This window comes from Neolamprologus multifasciatus, chromosome 8 (assembly GCF_963576455.1).
Source record: "Neolamprologus multifasciatus chromosome 8, fNeoMul1.2, whole genome shotgun sequence".
Lineage (NCBI taxonomy): Eukaryota > Metazoa > Chordata > Actinopteri > Cichliformes > Cichlidae > Neolamprologus > Neolamprologus multifasciatus.
The window spans coordinates 29,320,927-29,340,540 of record NC_140446.1 but is presented as its reverse complement, the minus strand read 5'-3'; positions in this window follow the sequence as shown (position 1 = coordinate 29,340,540).

Genomic DNA, 19,614 nt, shown 5'->3' with positions numbered 1-19,614 from the left:
GTTAATCTTGTTCAATTTGTTAAAGGTGCCACTCAAGAACGTGGTCACACATTGGACTTGGTGTTATCATACGGGTTATCTGTATGTAACTAGATGCTGTATTCTCTGACCATATACCCATTTTATTTGACGTTGTTCCTCATAGTCCTGTTGTTAAACGGGCTGCACCTATGCGATGCTATCGTGCCTTCGGCACAGATACTACAGAGCATTTTTCAACACTTTTTGAACAACTTGTGTCCAGTCCCTCTGAGTCGTCCACCTCAGATGGATTATTCTCTCACCTGGACTCTGTTTGTAAATCTGTCGTTGATGTTGTTGCTCCTCTAAGACTCAGGCAGTGTAAACCTGTCACAAACAAGAATGCTTTGGACTCAAGAGCAGACTCAATTGCTCGAATTATGTACAATTTATTTGAAGGGGAAAAGTACTTAAACAAGGCTGGGTCTAACAGAAACTATACGCAGGAACTGAGGGAGACCAGAGGACGGAGAAATGGACGTGGAACACAAGGAGAACACGGGCGGGTACTTCTGCAAACACAGGAGAGAGGTTTTACTGATCTGGAAAACAATTAAAGGGCTCAGGTGAGTGGTACTAGTGGAGAGTCTTGTGCTTACTTGGAAACACCGGCTATTAGGCAGAGGAGGGGTTGCCGTGGGAGTGTCCCAGGGATGGCTGAGAATGCGGGGAAGCTGGTCCAGGTTCCAGGGTGTCCTGGGGAGAGAGATCCACTGTTAAAGCACGGGCAGGAGGGCATTCCGAGGAGATGGTGAGTATGTAGTCCTAGGGTTCTAGGCAGACTGGAGAACGGAGTGAAAACAGAACCAGCGCTGCTGATGAGCACGACGGGTGATGTATCTGGAGAACACTGGAGACAGAGAACACATTAATCCAAGATCCAGGCAGATGGATGCCAAACACCGTGGAGGCCAAGTTTACCACTAGTGGTAGCAGGATGAATTGGCGAGGAGTGGCAGGCAGCGCTGGCTTAAAAACCCGCCCGGAAATTGGAAGCAGGTGATGAGCTGGCCAACTCCACCCTAGGGGATGGGCAACAGGAACCTGGACGACATCAGACCAGACACTCCCACGGCATATGACAGTACCCCCTCCTCAAAGGTTGCCTCCAGGCGAAGAGAGGTGCAAAAGTCAGAAATTAGAGATGGGTCCAGGATGAGTGATTGGGGAACCCAGGAACGCTCCTCAGGGCCGTAACCCTCCCAGTCCATCAGGTACTGAGTACCACGACCACGGCGGTGCACGTCAACGATCCTCCTGACCAAGTAGGCCGGGCACAAAGGACTGCTACGGACTGGTTTAACCTTTTTTTTTTTTTTTTTTTTTTTTGACTGGTGGCAAGATGGCGCCGATGTGTGTGGCTGCTCGTCTGTCACTGCCAAGTTTGTTCCTGTTTATGTTATTTCTAATTTGTGTCATCCATGAAACAAAGTCTCTGCTGAGGTATGATCGCCAGACACTATTGGACCTCAAACCTGTGGTCCAAAATATTGTGTCCTTTGGAGCTGGTGGGCAGCAACCCCTGCCTCCATTTCGATCTGAAACCCCGGGTTACCTGTACCGGGTTCCCACGCTACCTTCCCGGCGAAAGCGTCATCGTCGCCGGGGTAAACGAAGCGGTCGCCTGGTGAAGCTAAAGGTTTACCTAACGAATTATCCTGCTGTTTTCCGACCAGTGCATGGATTCTTGCCAAGGCTGTTTGCGTCTCGGTGTTTTCTGGATCCTGTTGATGCCTGTTTGGTGCCTGTGGTCGGCTTTGATGATGATGCTCCTCGGCCTCGCTGCCCATGCCCTCCCAGGCTAAACCTCCGCTGTCAACATTATCGGAACCTGAGATCGCTGCGGTGGGTTTCTGGACCTCCTGAACCCCGAGCGCCAACTCCAGCTCCCGCTAGGATTGGCCTGGTGAACGCCAGATCACTTTTAAACAAAACTTTTATTCTTCGGGACTTCTTCAGTTCCCGTGATCTGGATTTTCTGTGTGTGACTGAGACGTGGCTGAGTGTTGGTGAGTCCAGTGCTCTATCTGAACTTTTACCTGCGGATTGTTGCTATTTTAACTCGCCACGGACGTCAGGCAGAGGTGGAGGCACAGTGACTGTTTACAAAAAGGATTTTAAATGTAAGCAGTGTTTTCTACAGCCTTCGTTCTCCAGCTTTGAGCTTACCTCGTTTGAGGTGAGTCATACAAACCCGATTTTCTGCGCTGTCATTTATCGCCCCCCGAAATACAATAAGAACTTCATAAACGACTTTTCTGATTTTTTAGCTGGGATTATGCCCAACTATGATAGTGTTCTTATTGTTGGAGATTTTAATATACATGTATGTTGTCCTGATAAGCCACTGGTAAAGGACTTTTTAAGCCTTATTGACTCTTTTAGCCTGGTACAGTCCGTGCCTGGCCCTACACATGAGCACGGACACACACTGGACCTTGTCCTGTCATATGGTCTGCCTGTCACTAACTTGGAGATTTGTGACTGTGCACTCTCAGATCATATGCCTGTGTTATTCAACGTTGGTTTGACATATACCGCAGTTAAATCTGGCGCTGCTACTCGGTGCTGTCGGGTTATTAACCCCGCCACTGCCGCGCAGTTTTCTGCTGCTTTTAATCAGCTCGGCGGCCCTTCTGACTTTGTTTCCTCTGATACAGAAGAGCTAAATTCCTGGTTTTATTCTTGTTGTCAAAAAATCATGGACTCTGTGGCTCCTTTAAAAACCAGGCAGCCTAAGGCTAAACCTGAGCCTTGGTTTAATGAGAGCAGTCGTGCTGTTAAGAGGGAATGTCGTCGAGCAGAACGGAGATGGAAAAAGGATAAACTGCATGTATCATTTCAAATTCTCAAAGACTGCTGGCATCGCTACCAGAACACTGTTAAAGAGGCAAAAAGGGAATATTTTGCAAATATTATTTCTTCCAACTGTCATAACCCACGTGTGTTATTTAGGACCATTGACACTGTTCTTAATACTCCATTGAATGTCTGTCTGGAAGTTTCTCCTGAGATTTGCAATGATTTTCTGAACTTTTTTATTGAAAAGGTTGTCACCACCAGGGCTCTTATCACAGCTCCTGAATCTGACCCCTCTGTCTCTGTCCCTTGCGCTGCTGTTTTCACTCAGTTTGAGCTTGTGACGCTCTCCACTTTAGAGGATGTGGTTCGCCATATTAAGCCCACAGGTTCCCCACGGGATCCTGTCCCTCCACAATTCTTTAAAGAAATTTTTTCTAGTATACGACAGTATGTTCATGAAATTATTAACAGCAGTCTGTCTTCTGGTATGGTTCCTGCAAATTTCAAACATGCAGTAGTGCAGCCACTGCTTAAGAAACCTGGCCTTGATCACACAGTTTTAGCGAACTATAGGCCTATTTCCAAGCTGCCTTTAGTCTCCAAGGTTTTAGAGAAAATTGTTTTTAGTCAACTGAAAGATTTTATAGATGATAATGGCATCTTTGAGGTTTTTCAATCAGGTTTTAAAACCCTTCACAGCACAGAATCTGCATTATTAAGGGTTTTTAATGACATCCTTCTGGCATGTGATTCTGGTAACCATGTTGTTCTTGTCTTGCTTGACCTAACTGCTGCCTTTGACACCGTAGACCACAATATGGCTGTAGCTCAGGTGGTAGAGCAGGTCATCTACTGATCGGAAGGTTGGTGGTTCGATTCCTGGCTTCCCCTAGTCTGCATGCCAAATATCCTTGGGCAAGATATTAACCCCAAATTGCTCTCCGATGCATCCATCGGAGTATGAATGTGTGTGAATGTTACTTAGAATGCACTTAGATCAATGTGCTTGTGCGAATGGGTGTGAATGGGTGAATGCACAAGTTGTGTAAAGCGCTTTGAGTGCTCAGAAGAGTAGAAAAGCGCTATATAAGAACCAGTCCATTTACCATTTACCAATATTCTAATTTCTCGATTACATGATGTAGTGGGTATTGGTGGAACTGCACTTAATTGGTTTAGGTCTTATTTGTCAGATAGAACTTTCTCTGTCAGCCTTCTCGGTTACGAATCGTCTTCTGCTCCTCTGTCATGCGGCGTCCCACAGGGCTCAATTTTAGGGCCACTGCTCTTTTCACTGTATCTATTGCCTCTGGGTTCTATCCTTAGAAGGCATGGGATCTCATTTCATTGTTATGCCGATGACTGCCAAATTTATTTGCCACTAAAACACAAAGATGGCATCTCCATAAAACCTCTCTTGACATGTCTAGATGAAATTAAAGCTTGGTTGGCTCTAAACTTTTTAAATTTTAATGAAAAGAAAACAGAAGTGTTGGGGTTTGGACCCAGTGGTCCCTGTGAGTCCTCCTCTGTTGTTTTAGGATCCCTGGAAGTCTATTTTAAACCTGTTGTTACTGACCTTGGTTTTAAGTTGGACAGTGATTTTAAATTGGACAACCAAATCAGAGCAGTGGTGAAGTCCAGTTTTTATCATTTAAGGCGACTGGCAAGAGTAAAATCTTTTCTTTCGAGGCAGCATCTTGAAACAGTGATCCATGCTTTTATTTCTTCCCGCCTGGACTACTGTAACTCACTTTATGTGGGGGTCAGTCAGTCATTGCTCTCACGTCTGCAGCTGGTTCAAAATGCGGCTGCACGACTCCTAACAGGAACTCGAAAAAGAGAGCATATAACCCCCGTGCTCGCCTCTCTGCACTGGCTGCCTGTGTCTTTTAGAGTTAATTTTAAACTTCTTATGTTTGTTTTTAAATGCCTTCATAGTCTTGCCCCGCCTTACCTCTCTGAGCTTCTTCATCCCCACATACCCTGTCGGTCTCTCAGGTCAGCTGACCAGCTGCTCCTGGAGGTACCGAGATCCAGGAGGAAGCTCAGAGGGGACAGGGCCTTCTCTATTGTGGCTCCAAAATTATGGAATAATTTGCCCATGCACGTTAGAGAGGCCCCTTCACTGTCCACTTTTAAATCACGTCTTAAAACCCACTTTTATTCCTTGGCTTTTAACCTCAGCGAGACTTAGTTTCTCTTTTAATTGAAGTAGTTATTTAATGATTTCACTCTTATTTTATTTGGTTTGTAATTTTATTTTACAGTTCAAATGTACAGCACTTTGTGTCAGCTGTGGTTGTTTTTAAAGTGCTTTATAAATAAAGTTGATGATGATGATGATGATGAGAGACTTGAAATGTCGGGTGGATGCGCCAGGAAGCCGGAAGCTTGAGTCAGACCGCTTAGGGACTGATGACAGCAGCGATCTCATAGGGGCCAATGTAACGGGGTGCCAATTTCCGAGAAAGCGACCGTAAGGGAATGTCCTTAGCACAGAGCCAGACCCTTTGTCCAGGTTGATAAGCCGGGGCAACAGAGCAGTGGCGATCCGCATAGTCCCGCTGACGTTCGACAGTCTTGAGAAGAGCCTGTCGAACCTTCTTCCAGTCCCGCCGGCAGCGTCGAAGATGGTGCTGGACAGATGGAACGGCCAGTTCCGTCTCATTCTCCGGGAACAACGGTGGCTGGTAACCTAGAGAGGCTTCAAAGGGTGACAAACCTGTCGCTGACGATGTGACAGAATTATGGGCGTATTCCACCTAAGGTAATTGAGCCGACCAGGTAGCCGGATTCTGTGAAGTTATGCAGCGAAGAGTGGATTCTAATTCCTGGTTCAGTTGTTCAGCATGACCATTGGACTGAGGATGAAAACCGGAACTCAGGTTTATTTTGGCACCTAGGGCCAAACAAAAGGTTTTCCACACTTGGGAGATGAACTGGGGCCCTCTGTCAGAAACAATTTCTGAGGGTATGCCATGAAGTCGGAACACATGGTCTGTAAGAATCTGGGTGGTCACAGTAGCTATTGGTAACTTTTCTAGGGCTATGAAATGGGCCGCTTTGGAGAACCGATCAACTATAGATAGGATTACCATTTTCCCCGAGGAAGCTGGGAGGCCGGTAACAAAATCCAACGCAATGTGAGACCAGGGTCGATGTGGGGTGCTCAGTGGTTGAAGTAAGCTAGACGGGTGCCGATTGAAGGTCTTATTACAGGCACAAACGGAAAAGGCTGCCACATTATCCTTTACATCCTTGTCCATGGAATTCCACCAGAAATACCTCTTTAATAATTCTTTGGTTCTACTCACTCCCGGGTGGCAAGTAAACCTCGCTGTGTGGATCCAGTGGATTACAGCCAACCGGGCGGCAGTGGGCACAAAACGCCGACCGGGTGGGCCGGTTCCCGGATCGGGTTCACCTCATAGGCCCTGGCATATGGCCTCCCCCACATCCCAGGTGGAATCCTGCAGGTGGAAGGGAGAATGAGTTCAGGGCCCCGGGGTCCAGAGTCCGAGGAGTACTGGCGAGACAGAGAGTCAGGTTTAAGATTCCTGGAACCTGGGCGATAGGAAATGTCAAAGTTAAATTGGGTAAAGAAGAGAGACCACTGAGCCGGGCGAGAGTTCAGTCTTTTTGCTGATTTGAGGTAAGTTAGATTTTTGTGGTCTGTCCAAAATATAAAAGGATGTTCAGTTCCCTCTAGCCAGTGGCGCCACTCCTCCAAAGCTATCTCCTACATCATAATTCTGTTCGGTGGGAGAAAAGCATTTAGAGAAATAGGCGTAGGGCTGAACTTACCTTGCGGACCAGACCTTTTTGACAGCACGGCCCCCACCCCCACATTTGAAGCGTCAACCTCCACTATGAACTGCTTACTTGTGTCAGGATGGATTAGAATGGGAGCAGATGTGAAGAGCTGTTTGAGTGTGGTGAAGGCTGCGTGAGCCTCGGGGGACCAAATGAAGGGAACCTTTGAGGAAGTGAGCCGAGTGAGGGGTGCTGCTACCTGGCTGCAGTTTCTGACAAAGTGCCTGTAAAAATTTGCAAAACCAAGGAACTGTTGTAGCTTTCTGCGTGAATCAGGGATGGGCCACTCCACCACTGCCTTGATCTTTACGGGGTCCGTCTTCACCTGCCCTCTCGCCAGTATGTAGCCCAGAAACGAGACAGATGAGGCATGGAATTCGCACTTCTTGGCCTTTACATAGAGACGGTTCTCCTTCATCATATTTTTATTTACTTTTTCCTTTATACAAAAAAAAAAAAAAAAAAAAAGAAAAACCAAAAGAAAAAAACAACTACCACAACAACAACAGAGAGAAAAAAAACAAAAACAAAAAACAAACAAACACAATAAGCAGTCTGAGAGATGTAAACGAAAAACTAATACGGTATATATAATTCGGTCTACCAGTCATTTACACATTTGTCCTGACAAACTCAACTCGCCATTGGAGTGGGGCTGCCCCTCTCACTATGGTTTTCTTCAGATCATCAGGTAAGTAATCCAATAGCGGGCGCCATATATCCAAAAAAAATATCTTCATTGGCACTTAAATTTGCACTCAGTCTTTCCATTGATAAAACTAAAGATTTCTTTATACCATTGAGTTATTGTTGGTGTTTTTCATTAATCCAATTGAAAAGAATACATTTTCTTGCCAAAAACAATAATTTACATAATAGTATATATTTGTTTTTATCTGGAAATTTGTTCAGAATTGGCAGCCCCAATAAATACTGAGCTGGATCTTTTTGTATTCTGCTTTCAAATATACCTTTTAATTCTTTTGTTACACAGAGCCAGAATTTTGAGATTTTTGAGCAAGTCCAAAGACAGTGCACGTAGGACCCTGCCGCAGATTTACATTTAATACATTGTGCAGACCTGCTCGGATCAATTTTATTCAGAAAAATACGCGTTCTATACTGTCTATGTAAAATTTTATATTGTGTTTCTTTAAATCTGTTACTAAGAAATAAAGAATGCACAGATTGTATGCACTCACTCCAGGCATGATTGTCACAATGACACTGGAGGTCACCTCCTAAACTCCTAATCAACTCCTAATCAATTTTCCAATATTATGTTTGTTATAACCTTCTAGTGTATTGTAAAACTGTCTTATAGTAATATTATCTGCATTTAAGTGTAAAAAGAAATTTTCCATGGGTCCTAGTTGCATTGTATTGTGCAAAGTATCAAAACTTCAAGTAATTAGGTGATGAGCCTGTAAAAATGCAAAAAAATCCATTTGATGTATTCATGATGGACCTGCTCAAAAGACATACAGACATTCCCATCAAACAGATCACCCACCACACGTATTCCTGCACCAAACCATCTCTGAAATATTACACTTTTCATTCCCGGTGTAAAGTGCCGATTATTTATAAAAGGTGTTAGATAACTTAGTATAGGACTACTTTCAGTGTATTTATTTATATCACTCCATGTTTTTAATTAAGTATCAATCATTACTTTGTTATGTTTTTTAATATATTTACTCACTAGTTCGCTTAGGAGATTAAATGCCGAACATGTCCAGGCTTCAAGGGGATTCTCTGTCTCTTTTAGATATGCGTGGATCCATTCATGTATAACATGTATGACATAACCAGTTATACAGCAAAATGTTAGGAAAGGCAAGACCCCCTTTATCTTTGGGCAGCTGTAACGTTTTCATACTTAATCTGGGTTTCTTACCCCTCCAAATAAACCTTGACAGATCTTTTTCAATTTCTTTTACAATTATTATTATTATTTTTTTTACCTGTCCCGTTTGGCTCTTTTGCCATCAGAATTATTGTCTAAAGGCGAAGAAAGATGCCCAACGGATTTTCTTTACCAAATTGACCATCCCAGCTTTGCCGTAATGGTCCATTTGATTCACCTTTTTATTCTTTATTTTATTTTCACTTGCTGAATACGGGACAGACTTGACTGGGGGAAAGAAAAGGGAGAAAGAAAGAGGGAAAGAAAAACAGTTGAGAAGAGGGACGGGGGAGAAGGGCAAAAAACAAAAACCAACAGAATAAGCAGAAAAAAAAAATACATATATCGATCACCTGGATCACCTGTTGAGAAAGAAAAAAGAAAACAAGCAGAAGAAAATGAGAGTAATAGAATAAACAACATCACAATGATATATGGGAATATGACAGTAAATACTAAATATTAAACATTATTGTGCAGCACGTAAGATCGACAGCACAGTGTGCATTGAGGTAGGAGCCAAAAAGGGTGTAGTTTGTGTGTGTGATCACCCGTGTGTACACCTGTGAGCATGGACGCGCTTGTTTTCTTAAAAGGTTCCTTCATGTAATGATCTGCTAGAGGGTGTGGGGGGCCACTGCCCCGTCCTCCAGGGCATGAAGCAGGTATGGAGGAGATCAAAACTCCAGACATCCAGAGGCCCCCAGAACACAAGAGACCAAGGAAGACCAACAGAGGGGCAGCCGTGCCACTGTCCCAGAAAGAGCTGAGGAGAGTCCCAGATGAGGGGTCACTCAGCAGCCACGGAGCAGAAGCCAGGGGGGGTTGCAGTGACGTGCCCGTGAGCCCCGCCGGCAGCCAGCTGTGCCTGAGTGACCGAGCCCCAGGCCGAGAGGCCGGGGGCACCCCACCTCCAAAGTGGCCCAAGCGAGCCCCAGGCTCCAGGCCCCGATAAGCAGCCGCCAAGGAGTGAGCCGGTGTGTACCTGGACGCCCATCCCCGGACACAAAGAACCACCAACGCATCGATGTCTGAGGGAGTCCGCCCCGGCAGGGGAAGTGGTGGGGGGAGATAGGCCTCCAAACCTTGGAGGGCCTGAGATGTCCTCAGAGAGGTGGCGTCAGATACCCAACCTGACATATATACACAGACATACAGGCACACACAGATACAAACATCCATTAAGCCAGTACAGCTTACTACTCATCACTGATTGAAGAAAATAAGAACAACCCCAGGTTTCTCTTCAGCACTGTAGCCAGGCTGACAAAAAGTCAGAGCTCTTTTGAGCCAACCATCCCTTTAACGTTAACTAGTGATGACTTCATGAACACCTTCACAAATAAAATTTTTATCATTAGAGAAAAAATTACCAATAATCATCCCACAGATGTAATATTATCTACAGCTACTCTTAGTACCATTGATGTTAAGTTAGACTCTTTTTCTCCAATCGATCTTTCTGAGTTAACTTCAATAATTACTTCCTCCAAACCATCAACGTGTCTTTTAGACCCCATTCCTACAAAACTGCTCAAAGAAGTCCTGCCATTGATTAATTCTTCGATCTTATATATGATCAACCTATCTCTAATAATCGGCTATGTACCACAGGCCTTCAAGGTGGCTGCAGTTAAACCTTTACTCAAAAAGCCATCTCTAGACCCAGCAGTCTTAGCTAATTATAGGCCAATCTCCAACCTTCCTTTCATATCAAAAATCCTTGAAAGAGTAGTTGTCAAACAGCTAACAGATCATCTGCAGAGGAATGGTTTATTTGAAGAGTTTCAGTCAGGTTTCAGAGTTCATCACAGCACAGAAACAGCTTTAGTGAAGGTTACAAATGATCTTCTTATGGCCTCTGACAGTGGACTCATCTCTGTGCTTGTCCTGCTAGACCTCAGTGCAGCATTCGATACTGTCGACCATAATATCCTATTAGAGCGATTAGAACATGCTGTAGGTATTACAGGTATTGTGCTGCAGTGGTTTGTATCATATCTATCTAATAGACTCCAATTTGTGCATGTAAATGGAGAGTCCTCTTCACACACTGAGGTTAATTATGGAGTTTCACAGGGTTCAGTGCTAGGACCAATTCTGTTTACATTATACATGCTTCCCCTAGGCAGCATCATTAGAAGATATAGCATACATTTTCACTGCTATGCAGATGACACCCAGCTCTATCTGTCCATGAAGCCAGATAACACACACCAATTAGTTAAACTGCAGGAATGTCTTAAAGACATAAAGACTTGGATGGCCACTAACTTTCTGCTTCTTAACTCAGATAAAACTGAGGTCATTGTACTCGGCGCTGAAAAGCTTAGAAATATGGTATCTAAGCAGATTCTTACTCTGGATGGCATTACCTTGGCCTCCAGTAACACTGTGAGGAACCTTGGAGTCATTTTTGACCAGGATATGTCCTTCAACGCACATATTAAACAAATATGTAAGACTGCGTTCTTCCATTTGCACAACATCTCTAAAATTAGAAATATCCTGTCTCAGAGTGACGCTGAAAAACTAGTTCATGCATTTATTACTTCCAGGCTGGACTACTGCAATTCATTATTATCAGGATGTCCAAAAAACTCACTGAAAAGCCTTCAGCTAATCCAAAATGCTGCAGCAAGAGTACTGACAGGGACTAGAAAGAGAGAGCATATTTCTCCTGTTTTGGCTTCCCTTCATTGGCTTCCTGTTAAATCCAGAATTGAATTCAAAATCCTGCTCCTCACATACAAGGTCTTAAATAATCAGGCCCCATCTTATCTTAATGACCTTGTAGTACCATATCACCCTATTAGAGCACTTCGCTCCCGCTCTGCAGGCCTACTTGTTGTTCCTAGAGTATTTAAAAGTAGAATGGGAGGGAGAGCCTTCAGTTTTCAGGCCCCTCTTCTGTGGAACCAGCTTCCAGTTTGGATTCGGGAGACAGACACTATCTCTACTTTTAAGATTAGGCTTAAAACTTTCCTTTTTGCTAAAGCATATAGTTAGGGCTGGACCAGGTGACCCTGAATCCTCCCTTAGTTATGCTGCAATAGATGTAGGCTGCCAGGGGATTCCCATGATGCATTGAGTTTTTCCTTTCCAGTCACCTTTCTCACTCACTATGTGTTAATAGACCTCTCTGCATTGAATCATATCTGTTATTAACTTCTGTCTCTCTTCCACAGCATGTCTTTATCCTGTCTTCCTTCTCTCACCCCAACCGGTCGCAGCAGATGGCCGCCCATTCCCTGAGCCTGGTTCTGCCGGAGGTTTCTTCCTGTTAAAAGGGAGTTTTTCCTTCCCACTGTCGCCAAAGTGCTTGCTCATAGGGGGTCATATGATTGTTGGGCTTTTCTCTGTATCTATGAAGCGCCTTGAGGCGACTTTTGTTGTGATTTGGCGCTATATAAATAAAATTGAATTGAATTGAATTGAATTCAACCAACGTGGAGACAGACATAAAGAGATGCTGTACACACAATCACACTCCCCAAGCGTACTCTACGAACCGGGTCTAGGTACTCTTGCCCCTGGAGGGGGGAACTGCACCCAGACCCAGGTTGTGTTACCCTTTTCCCTGCGGTGGGGAGAAGCAGACCGCCCCGACTCCGCAGCAGCAGGGAGGCCCCACATTCCAGACCCCAGTCGGAAGGCCAACTCCTCCTCCTAGCCCCCCTTCTCCAGCAGGCCGCAGAGAACGAGGGTGAGAGAAGACTCCTAACCTCTCTCCACCCGCTCATTGTAGTGTTGATGTTAAGTGTTCTAAGGTGCATTTAAAACCCAGGAGGGCATGGAGCTACCTGCCAGAGAGCAGCAGGTAAGCGCATAGTCCCTCCTGCTAGCCCTCAATGTCTACATGTATTTAAAATTGAGAGGTGGGCAACGACGCCAGGGGTGAGGTGTACACCCTGATGGTAATTGGGATTCCGTGTAACGTGCCCATCCGCAAGATCTATATGTATGTGTAATGAGAGTTCGAGTAATGTGAATGTCTAAGTTGTGGGATAAAATTGAGGCACAGGCAGCCAGAAGGGGACAGAGGGGGGGGTTACCTCCTCTGCACCCTGGTGACACACCCCTACTCCAAGGCCCTGCATGTGTGGGTGGTTGTGGTGGAGCGGGAAGAGGGAGGCAGCTGGAGATGGGGAGGGAAGGAAGGGAGGGGCAAGTGACCCCTCCCTGAGGCAGCTCCCTCGCTGACCCCAGTAGGCACCCCCATACTCCGCGACCCGCCAGGGAAGGGGGGCCCAGGCCCATCCGAACCGGGGCCCAGTGCAGCGGCACCGCCCGGCCCCACAGAGCCCGGGGCAGTCCACCCAACCCCACCACAGAGAAAACTGCACCCACCCCATCATCCACTCATCTTCCAGACTACATAAGACAATAGACGCCCAGGCTGAGATCTTCCTCCACCTCTCCTGTAACTCCCCCTCTTGCAGAGAGAGTTCCTGAGAGAGGAAAGCTCCTGCAAGATGTGACAACCCCCCCCCCCCCCCCACCAGTTGAAGAGCCCCCCAGGTGGCTCGACGCACCGGCGGCACCCTGCCCCAGGGCTGGGCCCCCATACACCCACCCGCCCACAACCCCGGCAACACACCAACCAGGACCCAGGCCCCCGAGGCCCGGCCAGGGCCCCAGGCCAGAGCCGGAGCGCCCCCAGAACCTCACGCCCGTCCCAGACCCACCCAGGGGCAGCCAGGCCACCAGGTCAGTAACCCCCGTCCGTCAGCACAGACCCTCCCCTAGCCCTGCTGCACGTAGCCACGAGGAAACCGTCACCTAAGAGCCAACAGAGCCCCTAATTGGCCATGACCGCTACCCCGGGTTGAGCCCCCCAAGGAAGATGCTCCCGGGGAACCCCCTGATGCCCTAAGCCTGACCCTACCCCCACACCAATCACAACAGTGAAGGCGAGACCAAAATATGACCCCCCACCCCCACTAGGTGATGGAGCTGATCAGAGGATCCCAGAGCGATTGATCTGATGTGGTGGCAGAGGCTGTATCAAGACTAATGTAATCTAATAGATAATTTCTATATTGGTTAGAATTAAGATTGTTTTTATTTTTCCAGTTCATGAGGACTGTTTTCTTGGCTATGCAAAGGGCAGTGAAAACCATATGGGCTATATTCTTTTCTGAAGTGACATTATTTAAGCTGCCCAACAAACACACTAAGGGGGAAGTTGGAATGTTACATTTCAGACACTTTGATAAGTCTTCACGTATCTCGCGCCAAAACCTCTGAACTGGTGGACAGAACCAAAGAGCGTGGATATAATTGTCCGGTGAATTGGTTTGGCAGTGTGAGCAGTTGTTGGTAGATGCAAAGCCCATCTTGAACATCCGATGACCTGTATAGTGCACTCTATGTAGTATTTTGTATTGAATTAATTGAAGACTGGGATTTCTGATTAGATGAAAGGTTTTTAAGCAAATCTGAGACCAGAAGTTTTGGTCTAAGTTAACTGATAAATCCGCTTCCCATTTTGCAATAGGAAGTGATATTGATTCATCTGTTTTAGAAAGCATTCTGTATATTTTGGATAGTAATTTGGGGGTTTTAAGAGTAAGAAATTGAACCACAACCACTTTTACAATTTTTTTGATAAGAGTTATTGGGAGCATTTGTACGGGATATGAAAGCTGTGTCAACACATTAATTTTACTTAAGTTTATTCTTCCCATCCAAGAGACCGGGAGAGCCATCCATCTAGAAAGATCTTTTTTGACGCTTTTATGAACTATGTCTATGTTCTGTTTCAATATACTTCTTATATTAGGTGAAATGTGTATCCCCAAGTACTTAAATCCCAAACCCGACCAGGTAAATGGAATATTGCATGTCTTAGGCAGATTTCCCAGTGGCATAGCAATAGTTTTGTTCATATTAACCTTATACCCGGACAAATATCCAAAAGTTTCTATAATAGAAAATACAGAGGGTATAGAATCCTGGGGATTGGTGACAAACAGCAGAACATCGTCTGCGTATAGTAAAATTTTAAATTCAAATCCTTGAATTTGGTATCCAGATATACTTTGATTATTTCTAATGGCCCCTGCCCAAGCCAAATTTCTCCATCACAGCAAACATATAAGTCCACTCAACGCGGTCAAAAGCTTTTTCTGCATCAAGTGACACAACAAGTCCTTGTGTTTTGGTTACATTGGAGTGTTCTATAATATTCAGTCATTTTCTCATGTTTGTAATTGATTCTCTATTCTTGATAAAGCCCGTTTGATCTGCCTTAATAAGCTTAGGTATATCATTTTCTAGTCTGCTAGACAAGATTTTGGACAAGATTTTGCTGTCAACATTTATTAAACTAATTGGGCGATAGGAACCACATTGATCAGCTGGTTTGTCCTTCTTATGGAACAGCGATATGTTCGCAGAGTACAATGTATTGGGAAGACTTCCCCTTTTAATAGAGTGCAGATACATATTTAAGAGGGGTATAGCTACTTGAGCCTGGAAAACTTTATAGAAGTCTGGACCAAAACAATCTGTGCCAGGGGCTTTCCTTCCTTGAAGATATTTAATTGCTGTCAGCACCTCTTCTTGTGTTATATGTTCACCAAGACGAGCTCGATCGCCTTCAGACAAAGTTGGTCAATTGAGTTTATGTAAAATATTTTGGGTATCACTTAATGTGGCTGTATTTTCAGATATATATAATTGTTTATAGAAATTTTCCATTAATTTAACCAGTTTATTATTTTCATATTGATTCTGTCCTCTTTCATCTTTTAGTGATGTTATAGTATGAGATTCTAGTTTCCCAGCAGCCAAATGTGCCAATAACCGTCCAGGTTTATCTGCCAACTCAAACAGCCTATGCTTAGCATAGAATATACTGGCCTCTGCTTTTTCAGTCAGAAATTAATTCAGAGCTGATCTAGTGGCTTCTATTTTTTTCAGTACGTCAGGTGAAAAATGTATTTTGAGGGAGTGTTCTAGATCTGCTAATTTTTTTCCAGGTCCATTTGATGTTTTAAAGATTCTTTCTTTTTCGCTATACTGTATGAAATTATAGCGCCACATAAGTATGCCTTCATTGTCTCCCAAAGGACAGAAGGATTTGTGTTTTCATTATCATTTGTCCGTAAAAAAAGATCCACTTGTTCTTTTATATAACTCTGAAACATAGAATTATTTAAAAGTGATGGATTTAATCGCCAACTACGTAGAGTTGGGTGAGCTTCAGGAGGTGAAATATTTAAATGAACATCTGCATGATCAGAGAGTATACGCGTGCCAATATCACAAATGCTAATTTAAAAGAAATAATCAATACGGGAATAACTCTTATGTGGATTAGAATAAAAAGTATAATCTTTTTCACCTGGATGAAGAGTTCTCCAAACATCTATCAGCTGCAAGTCAGAACACAGTCCCTTGATAGCTTCTCGCTTTTTGGATACTGAATTGTTGGGTGGTGGATTTTGATCCATTTCTGGGTCTATGCTACAATTAAAATCTCCTGCCAGAACAGTAAATGTTGTCAAATTGACAGATCTTTCTTTTATAAGTTCTGAGTAAAAATTTTCCAGATATACATTTGGAGCATAAATACAGCCTATCAGAACAGATTCCCCATATAAATGTCCTATTATAATAACAAATCTACCATCTTTAATACACTTTGTAAGAACAAATGGGGTATTTTTATGAATTGAAATTGCAAAACAAAAACATTCAGGAAATCTCTAAGTACGTCATTCACAAGTGCTTGGAAGACTGCAGGGGCATTAGCAGCCCGTTCTCACTCCCGAGGCGTAACATGCCAGGAGAGCGAGGACGGGCGGATGCTGTTACCAGAAGCGTCAGGGGTAACACGGAAGTGGTCACGGGCCGAAACAGAGACGGCCACTAAACCACTAAAAAGGCAATTGATCTCTCTCCGTCTGTGTCTCTGGCGTATCTGACTAGTACACTAGTCAGTAGTTTAAATGGGCTAATTAAATCTGAAGGAGCAAGTATAGGAGCACCACAAAGGAGAGCTTTGGCAGCCTGAGAAGCAAACTGACATTCTTCTGAACACAAAAATGTTGTTTTAGGGCTGCCAAAGTAGTAAACTCAATGAATGAACAGGATATTCTTGGCATTATTCAAGAACAGCAAAGAATAGAAATATATTAAGGCTGCAGACCCTGAATTGGGATACAGCCCCAGTGTAAGGCCCAGATGGACGATAGTTAAGGGGTAAGGAGCTCCAGGCCTCGAGGGCCGGTGTCCTGCAAGTTTTAGATCTCACCCTGGGTCAACACACCTGAATCAAATGATTAATTCCTTACCAGGCCTCTGGAGAACTACAAGACATACTGAGGAGGTAATATAGCCATTTAAATCAGCTGTGTTGGATCAAGGACACATCTAAAACCTGCAGGACATCGGCCCTCGAGGCCTGGAGTTGCCCACCCCTGATTTACACTAACATAATCATCCTGCTGTAACCAGGTTTCTGTAAGGGAGAGTAAATTGATTTGTTGGTCAATTGTTAATTCACGTACCAACAGAGATTTGGAAGAGAGAGGCCTAATGTTTAATAATCAACATTTTACTGTTTTACTCTTTGGCACTGATGTGGATACTGTATTGTTCTTTCTTTGCTTTGTTATGTTGTTGTTGTGGTTTTTTATGTTTAGGTTGTTTCTGTCTGATTTCCATCCAAAGTGGGATGGATGCCATCTCTCCTAACAAGACCAGGTTTCCTCCAGAAAGTTTACCAATTAGCTATAAAGCCCACATTGGTTTTTGGACACCACTCAGACAGCCAGCAATTTAAGGAGAACATGCGGCTAAACATGTCACTCCTGGTCCGATTGGGGAGGGGACCAGAGAAACTAAAGAGTCCGACACTGTGTTGCCAAAGTTACACACCGATTCAATATTAATTTTAGTGACCTCCGATTGACGCAACAGGATGTCTTTACTGCCGACGTGAATTATATCTTTACTAAATTTATGTTTACCCTTAGCCAGCAGTTTTATATTTCCCTCAATGTCGCCTGCCCCTGGAAGACAATGACTATGGTTGCAGGTGTCTGTAGTGTCACATATCTCAGAACAGAATTGCCAATTACCAGCGTTTGATCCCTGGTGGGTGTGTTGCTGAATGGGGAAAAGCGAAGCCGAATCGCCAGTTCTTCAAATCTTGTCCTCCAGAGCTACAAAAAGGCTGTGGAGCTTTCAATATTAATTTGTTCAACACAAATAAACAGAAAATGATAGATGAAGTTATTAACACTGTGTATTTTATGAACCAACACCCTGAAGTGATTAGATCTACTAAACCCATACCTAGTAGAACCGAAATAAAAATCGCAAAAACTTCTGTACAAATCTGGCAGCAATCAATCAGTATAATACTAGTAGAGACAGTGAGTTAATTACTTTAAAAAAAAAGGGGGGGGGGGGGGGCTGAGAGCGAGAGACAATCAGTTCAAGCAGGTCAGCATCACTGGTAGTGTCAGAGTCAATACAATAGATCATAAGTTCCACAGACAAAAACAATATGTCTGGGCCATTAATAGACTCAAGAAAAAATACAATGGATCATCATATTGTGGTGGACCACTGGAGGGCTCCACTCACACCCAGTTCTCAGGAAGTGTTGTTGCTGTGTTTTGGAGGGAAAAGTGTTCAGTTGTGTGGTGATAAGTAATAAACAAGCAGTGTCAATCGAGAGCTCTCGTGTCGTCTGTGTTTACCTCCACATTGGTGACCCCTGACTTGAACATGTTGCAGTCCGATGGTGGCACCGACTCCACTCTGGATGCATCAGCAGCCGCCAGCCCTCTGCCTCTGGCTGCAGCTACGTTTGCTGTGGCGCTCGAGCTGCCGGACTTTTGGCTTCACGATTCCCCGTCGTGGTTCGTGCACGTGGAGGCTCAGTTCGCCCTTCGTGGCATCTCGGCTGACGACACGAAATATCACCATGTAGTGGCTTCTCTCGACCCGCTAGCCACCCGTCGTGCGTTGACTCTCCTCCGGGACCCACCCACCCGAGGGAAGTACGCCGCCCTTAAGGAGCTGCTTCTTCGGCGCTATGCCCTCTCCGACGCAGAGTGAGCCGAGAAGCTCCTCTCCCTCTCAGGCCTGGGTGGCGGTACGGCTCTCGAACTGATGGAGCACATGCTATCCTTTCTCGGACCGGACAACGGGGGATTCCTCTTCGCCCTCTGTTTCTACCATCAGCGTTTTGGCGCCAGAGCGCGCCGCTGCCTTCCGCCTTGTGCTTTTCCGACCCTGGGAGACGTTTCCTGGTCGACTCCGGCTCCCAGAAGAGCCTCCTTACCCCGTCCGGAGCCGACAGTTTAGCAGCGGGCTGCGGACCGCAGCTTATTGCGGCTAATGGCTCTCCCATCGCAACGTTCGGGGAAAGGTTCGTGACTGTTTGTTTTCATGGTCGGGATTTCCAATGGAACTTTGTTGTTGCCGCTAGCTCTGTACCTATTTTGGGCGCCGATTTTCTTTGTGCCCACGGACTGCTGGTCGATGTCGCTAACAGACGCTTAATCGATGCACTGTCTTTTTCTTCAATACCCTGTTTCACTCGCGCCATTGAGCCCCTGAATTGGGCTAATTTAGTGACTTCAGGGAATGTTTTTCAGCGTTTGCTCTTGGAGTTCCCTTCACTGACTGTTCCTAATTTCTCGAACACGGCAACGAAGCACGGGGTTGAACATTATATCCCGACGGTCGGTCCGCCGGTGTTCGCACGCGCGCGTCGCCTCGACCCCGCGAAACTCTTCGTCGCTCGGGAAGAGTTTGCCGCAATGGAGCGCCTCGGCATAGTGCAGTGCTCGAATAGTGCCTGGGCTTCTCCGCTACACATGGTGCCCAAGTCAGACGGTTGGTGGCGGCCGTGTGGGGATTTTCGCCGTTTGAATAATGTCACGGAGAACGACCGTTACCCCATTCCCCACATCCAGGATTTTTCCGCCCACCTCGCCGGCACCTCGATTTTTTCTAAAATTGACTTGGTGCGGGGGTATCACCAGGTTCCCGTGCGCACCGAAGACGTCCCCCTTTCGTGGCGTCGTTGCGTTTTCGAC